The following is a 7,587-nucleotide window of genomic DNA, read 5'->3' as shown; positions in this document are numbered from 1 at the left end:
ACTCCTACCTCACACCATACATTAAAATTAACTCAAAATGAACAATAGACTTAAATGTAAGAGCTAAAACAAAAAAACTTCTAAAAAAAAAAAACAGTAAAACTTCTTTAAAAAGAAGAAAAGAGAAGAAAAACTTTGCAACTTTGGATTAAGCAAAGATCTTACACAAGGCAACAAAAGCACAATTGATAAAAGTTGACAAATTGGACTTTTTTGAAATTTAAAACTTCTGCTATTCTAAAGACACCAGTGAAATATGAAAACACAAACCACAGACTGGAGTACAGTACATATTATGTGAAAATAAGCTGTGATTAAAGATGTATATTGTAAGCCCTACTAAAAAAATTAAGTTATAAATAGTAAGCCAATAGTGGAAGTAAAATGGCCTCATTAAAAAAAGTCAATAAAAAGAATAAAGGGTTACAAGAAACAAAGAAGCAGCAGAACAAATAGGAAACACTTGGCAAAATTATTTTTTAATCTACCCATATCAGTAAATACATTAAATGAAAATTCCCTAAATGCAGCAATTAAAACAGCAGTCCCCCACATTTTTGGCACCAGGGACCAGTTTTATGGAAGACAGTTTTTTCCACTGGTGAACAAGGTGGGGTAGGGGTATGGTTTGAGGATGAAACTGTTCCACCCCAGATCATCATCAGGCATTAGTTAGATTCTCATAAGGATTGGGTAACCTAGATCACTCCATGCACAGTTCATAATAGGGTTCATGCTCCTATGAGAATCTTTAAAAAAAAAAAAGACAGAGTCTCACTCTGTCATACAGGCTAGAGTGTAGTGGCACAATCTCAGCTACCTGGACCTCCTGGGCTCAAGCGATCCTCCCACCTCAGCCTCCCTAGTAGCTGGGATTATAGGTGCATGCCACCATGCCAGGCTAATTTTTGTAGAGACGGGGTTTTGCCGTGTTGCCCGGCTGGTCTTGAACTCCTGGGCTCAAGTGATCCTCCCATCTCAGCCTCCTAAAGTGTTGGGATTTCAGGAGTGAGCCACCACATGAGCCAGGGTTCACAGGTATGGGCAAGGTTCCCTCTCCTATGAGTATCTAATGCCTGCTGCTGATCTGACAGGAGGCAGGGATCAGGTGGGAATGCTCACAGGCACTCACCACTTGCTATGCAGTCTGGTTCCAAACAGGCCATGGACTAGGACTGGCACCAGTCCATGGCCCAGGAGTTGAGAATCCCTGAATTAAAAGATTGTCAGATAATCCAAGACTCAATTCTAAAGTGTTTATACAACACAGTTTAGGTTGCCACCGTGGCTAATGCCATAATCCCAACACTTCAGAAAGCTAAGGCAGGAGGATTGCTTGAGGCCAGGCGTTCAGGACCAGCCTGGGCAACATAGCAAAACTTCTGACTCCATCCAAATAAAAAAAGTAAAGAAAGAAATATATTTTAAATAAAAGGTTACAAGAAGGCTAAAAGTAAAATGATAAAATACATAAACCTTGAGGCAGGGAGCGGTGGCTCACAGCTATAATTCCAGCTCTTTGGGAGGCTGAAGCAGGAGGATCACTTGAGGTCAGGAGTTTGAGACCAGCCTGGCCAACATGGTGCAACTGGTCTCTACTAAAAATACAAAATTAGGCATGGTGGCACATGCTTGTAGTCCCAGCTACTTGGGAGGCTGAGGCATAAGAAGTGCTTGAACTCAGGAAGTGGAGGTTGCAGTGAGCTGAGATTGCCCCATTGCACTCCAGCGTGGGTGACAGAGCAAGACTCCGTCTCAAAAATAAAAAACAAATAAAAATAAAATAAAATATATAAACGTTGCAAACATTAATCTAAAGAAACCCTGAGATGTAACTGAAATAATTAAATTAATATCAGGCAAATAACTGTAGAACAAGAAATACAGGGATAAAGCAGCACATCTTGCTAAGGGGATCAATTCTTCAAAAAAAAGCAATGATCCTAAATGTATATGCATCTAACAAGAGATCTTCAAGATGCATGAAACAAGTTGATAGAAATGGTAGGAAAAGCCGCCAGAATTCAACATCCCACTCTCAGCTATGCAGAAAACTCCTCTGTCAGCAATGAAGAACAAGGAAGCAGAAAATAAGATATAGAACGCTTAAATCAAGCAACCAAGAAAATCAACCAACCTGATGAACTTAATGTTTATAGAATATTCCTCCCAACAATAGTAAATAGTAAAATAAAACTTTTTTTTTTTTTTGAGATGGGTGTTACTCCCTCACCCAGGCTGGACTACAGTGGCATCTCGGCTCAGGATAGCCTCCACCTCCTGGGTTCAAGCGATTCGCATGCCTCAGCCTCTCAAACAGCTGGGATTATAGGTGTGCGCCACAACGCCAAGCTAATTTTCGTTTTAGTAGAGACAGGGTTTCACCATGTTGGCCAGTCTGGTCTCTAACTCCTGATCTCAAGTAATCTGCCCACCTTAGTCTCCCACAGTGCTGGGATTACAGGTATGAGCCACTGTGTCTGGCCCCTAAACAGTTTACAGTCGTACATGGGACATTCACCAAGATAACCACATTCTGAACCACAATGCGACTTGAACATATTTAAAAGACTTTAAATTATATAAAGTATATTCTAGACACGTAACAGTTAAACTAGAAATCACTAACACAAGAAAATCTGGGAAATCTTCAGATATTTCCGAATTAAATAATACAGTTATAAATAACCCATACATCAAAGAGGAAATTGGAAAATATTTTGTATTGAATGAAAATAAGAGTACAACATATCAAAATTTCTTCCAAGCAGTGTTTAGAAGGAAAGTTACAGTATTAAATGCCTATATTACAAAGGAAACTCTCAAATCAGTCTAAGCTTCCACATTAAGAAACTATTAAATGTAGAGCAAGTTAAACCCAAAGCAAGTATAAGGAAGGAAATGACAACGACAGAACAGAGAAGAAACTGAGAACAAAGCTACAGAGAGAAAAAGAAAAATCAATAAAACTGGAAACTGGGGGAATTTTTTTTATATTGATAAGCCTCTAGCCAGACTGATATAATTTACAAATATGAAAAGGGAAAGATGGGATATCACTATGGATGCCACAGTCATTAAATTAATAATAAAAGAATACAAATAACTCTTGCCCATAAATCCAGTAACTTAGAGAAAATGGACAAATTCTTTGAAAGGCACAAGCCAAAGTTTACCCAAGAAGAAACAGATGACCTGAATAGTCCTAAGCATATTAAAAAAATTAAAATTTTAGTTTAAAATCTTCCAACAAAAAAATCTCCAGGCCCACGTAGTAAAATTGGTAAATTCTACACAACATTTACAGAGAAAATAGTAATACCAAATCTAAACTTTTCCCAAATGTAGAATAGGAAAGAACCCTCTCCAACAAAATGAGGCCAGTATTAACCTGATACTAAAACCAGAAAAGGCATTACACAAAAACTAGAGACCAACATCTCTCATGACTATGGATATAAAGATCCTAAATAAAACACCAGGAAATAAAATCAAACACTATAAAGAGAGATAATACATCACAATTAAATGGGATTTATCCCAGATACTAAAGCTGATCTAATATTTGAAAATCAACTAATTAGACATTTCAACAGAATAAATTTTTTAAAAACCTAAGATCAACTGAATAGATGCAGAAAAAGCCTCTGATAAAATATACCAACTATTCATGAAAAACAAACAAAACTCTTGGCAAATCAGGATTAGAAGGGAACTGCCTCAACTCAGTAAAGGGCATCAACAAAAACCTACACTCATACTTAATGGTGAAAGACTAAATACTTTCCCCTTAAGATACCACAAACAAGGTAAGAATATCCATTATTTCATTCCTACTCAACAATGCATGTGCTAGTTAGTGCAATAAGGCAAAACAAAAGCAAAACAACAAAAAGGATACAGATTGGAAGAGCTGAAATAAAACTATATTCACAGAAAACAGGATTGTCCAAGTAGAAAATCTCAAAGAAACAATTAGTCTTACCACAAATTCAGTTGCCCTAACTTAGCAAAATTTCGATTCGTAGAAATTTAAAAATAAAGTAGGAGGGCCAGGCACGGTGGCTCAAGCCTGTAATCCCAGCACTGTGGGAGGCCGAGGCGGGTGGATCATGAGGTCAAGAGATCGAGACCATCCTGGTCAACATGGTGAAACCCCGTCTCTACTAAAAATACAAAAAATTAGCTGGGCATGGTGGCGCGTGCCTGTAATCCCAGCTACTCAGGAGGCTGAGGCAGGAGAATTGCCTGAACCTGGGGGGCGGAGGTTGCGGTGAGCCGAGATCGCGCCATTGCACTCCAGCCTGGGTAACTAGAGCAAAACTCCGTCTCAAAAAAATAAATAAAATAAAATAAATAAAGTAGGAAAACATTTATATCAGTCTAGATATAATCAAATCTTTAAATATTTTTTTTATTTAAGGCTCAATAAAATTTATAAATGATTTAATGTATGTGAACATAAATAGATTAGACATACTACAAAATAGTTGACCAAGAAGCCACTGGTTGTAATACTTAAAAAATGTCAGTATGTTCAAAAAAATTATAGTATCTTAAATTTTACTGTGGAATGTAATATCTTAAAATACCTCAATGTAACACCTGTATGATTAAAAGACAACCCTGTACAACAGTAAGAAGAATATTTTTCATTATTTGTTCATCAAAAAAGCATCAAGACCTATTACTAATCTTTTAGACTGGCCTACTTTATAATTTCTAATTTTTCTGAATTTAGAGGAAGGGTCCCCAACTCCTGGGCCATGGACCCACACTGTTAGGAACCAGGCTGCACAGCGGGAGGTGAGCAGCTGGAAAGCAAGCATATGGCCTGAACTTCGGCTCCTGTCAGATCAGCAGCACCATTAGATTCTCAAAGGAGCACAAACCCTACCGTGGACTGTGCACGTGAGGGATCTACACTGTGTGCTCTTTATAAAAATCTAATGCCTTATGATCTAAGTAAAACAGCTTCATCCTGAAACCATTCCCCACTCCCCACCATCCATGGAAAAGTTGTCTTCTACAAAACTGGTCCCTGGTGCCAAAAAGGTTGGGGACCATTGATTTAGGATACCTAATGAACAAATACTACAGCATTCAAATCAATTAACAAGTAGTAAGTTGGATTTCTAAAAAGTGTCATAGAAAATAAAATTATTTTAAACACAATAATATACATCATTCATCAAATATGATACTGTAGACATTGTTGATTTAAAGTTTCTCATATGTAAAACTATCACTCTGAAAAACTACTTACAATTTAAATTTTTATTTAAATAAGGGTGCATGTACTTATTTTAAAACTCACAAATATGCAAATTTTGGCAGCAAAACATTTGTCAACAAAGTAGTTTTACAGTGATAATTTTTAACTACTATGACTTGGCTTTCCAAACTAAAATTTAAAAGATAAAGGAAAAAAACTGAATCACAAAATGAGATGTCAGTTTTCATTTTCTATTGTATTGTTCGGAGGGTGATTCACTTCAACAGTAGAAAGAAACAAGCCCTCTGCGAGTGAGCTGTATACTACAAGTCTTAAATAAGAGTAAGTATGTCAACTTGGAATAAACAACAAGTTCCCCAGTGTTCCTCATATTAAGAATACAGACAGTTATAATCATTAAGATTAGAATATCACAACCAGGATGGGTGTGGTGGCTCATGCCTCTAGTCCTAGCACTTTGGGAGGTGGAAGTAGGCAGATCACTTGAGCTCAGGAGTTTGAAACCAGCCTGGGCAATAGAGTGAGACCCCGTCTCAGGAATAAAATATCACAACCCATGTTCACACAGCATCTTTCTATTTTTATATTAAAAAATCTCAAAGAAAAAAATCAGAATTGTGCATATTAAGGTATAAATGGTACTTGTACAATTAAATAAATGTGATGGTAGCATTAAAAGAGAAATGCCTCATTAGATACAAGAACACAAAAATGTATACAAAAATGTGTCATGAAAATTGTACAAAAACACAGGTAGCTGGGGATTTTTTTTATTTTAATAATACACATTACAATATTGGCTCAGAAAAGCTAATAAGAATACTATAGTTCAAAGACAGTACTCAAAGTTTACATGGTATTTAGACTAAGGCAAACCTAATATATCCTTTATATGGCATACATTTCTATCTTTAAAAAAAGCATGATGATGATAAGCCAAACTTGGCCAGGCACCATGGCTCATGCCTATAATCCCAACACAGGCATTCGTCTTGGGAGGCCAAGGTGGGTGGATCACTTCAGCTCAGGAGTTCCACAACAGCCTGGGCAGCATGGAGCGATCCCACTTCTACAAAAAAAATACAAAAATTAGTACATGGGGCAATCCCGCTTTTACAAAAAAAAATACAAAAATTAGTCAGGCATGGTGGCACACCTGGACTCCTAGCTACAGGGAGGCTGAGGCAGGAGGATCAACTGAGCCCAGGGGAAGGTGAAGGCTGCAATTAGTTATAAGCATGCCACTGCACTCCAGACTGGGTGCCAGAGAGCTTGTCTCAAAAATAATAAATAAATAAATAAATAAATAAATAAATAAATAAATAAATAAAAAGTCAAACTGATGCCAGACTGTATGGGTGTGAATTCCAGCTCTACCACATACCAACTTTATGACCTCAGACAAGGTAGTATCTTTTTTGTGTCTCCATTTCCTCATCTGTAAACTGGGAATAATAACCTTCACAGTGTTTTGTCTTTGTTGTTTAGTTTTTATTCTCATAAACTTATTCATTCAATCTAGCTAGATGTAGAAGGGAATAAGAAAAAAATATGAAACCCAAAGTACTACTTTGTGAGAGCACAAACATTATAGGATATCGCAAACAAGTGGAGTGGAAGGTTGCTCTCCTGAGCTACAGAAGGAATGGTCTGGTAGTTAAGATAATAGAAAATTCAAATTTATTAGCGTTATTCACAGTTGGCAATGGTGATCTTCTTGCTGGTCTTGCCATTCTTGAACCCAAAGCACTCCATGGCTTCCATGATAGTCATACCCTCTCTCTCACCTTTCCCAAGACCACATGCCTACTATCAAAGCCTTCAGTCTTGGCACTACAGATGAAAAATTGGAAACCATTTGTGTTGTGTCCAGCATTTGCCATGGGCAAGATGCCAGGACCTGTATGCTTCAGGATGAAGTTCTTGTCATCAAACTTTTCCCCATAGATAGTCATGCCCCCAGTGCCTTTATGGCATGAAGTCAACCACCCTGGCATATAAACCCTGGAATAATTCTGTGAAAACAGGAACTCTTAAACCAAATCCTTTCTCTCCAGTGCTCAGGGCACAAAAGTTTTCTGCTGTCTTTGGAACTCTGCCTGCAAACAACCCAAAGGAGATGTGGAGCTCCTCCTTGACAGCTATGTGGGAGAACATGGGGCTGACCATGGCTGACACAGGTGCCTTCAGATGGTAGCAGTGTCTGCAAAGCCATACTATTTTATAAGGATTAAATGAGTTAAAATTCCCTGGTACATAAAAAGAAAATATAAAAGTACTATTTATTCTAGACACTTTTAGGAAATAATTTTTTACATCTGACTCTTTAGAGCATACTGGTTTTATACGAT

Source organism: Cebus imitator, unplaced genomic scaffold (assembly GCF_001604975.1).
Source record: "Cebus imitator isolate Cc_AM_T3 unplaced genomic scaffold, Cebus_imitator-1.0 Scaffold839, whole genome shotgun sequence".
Lineage (NCBI taxonomy): Eukaryota > Metazoa > Chordata > Mammalia > Primates > Cebidae > Cebus > Cebus imitator.
This window is presented reverse-complemented; position numbering follows the sequence as displayed.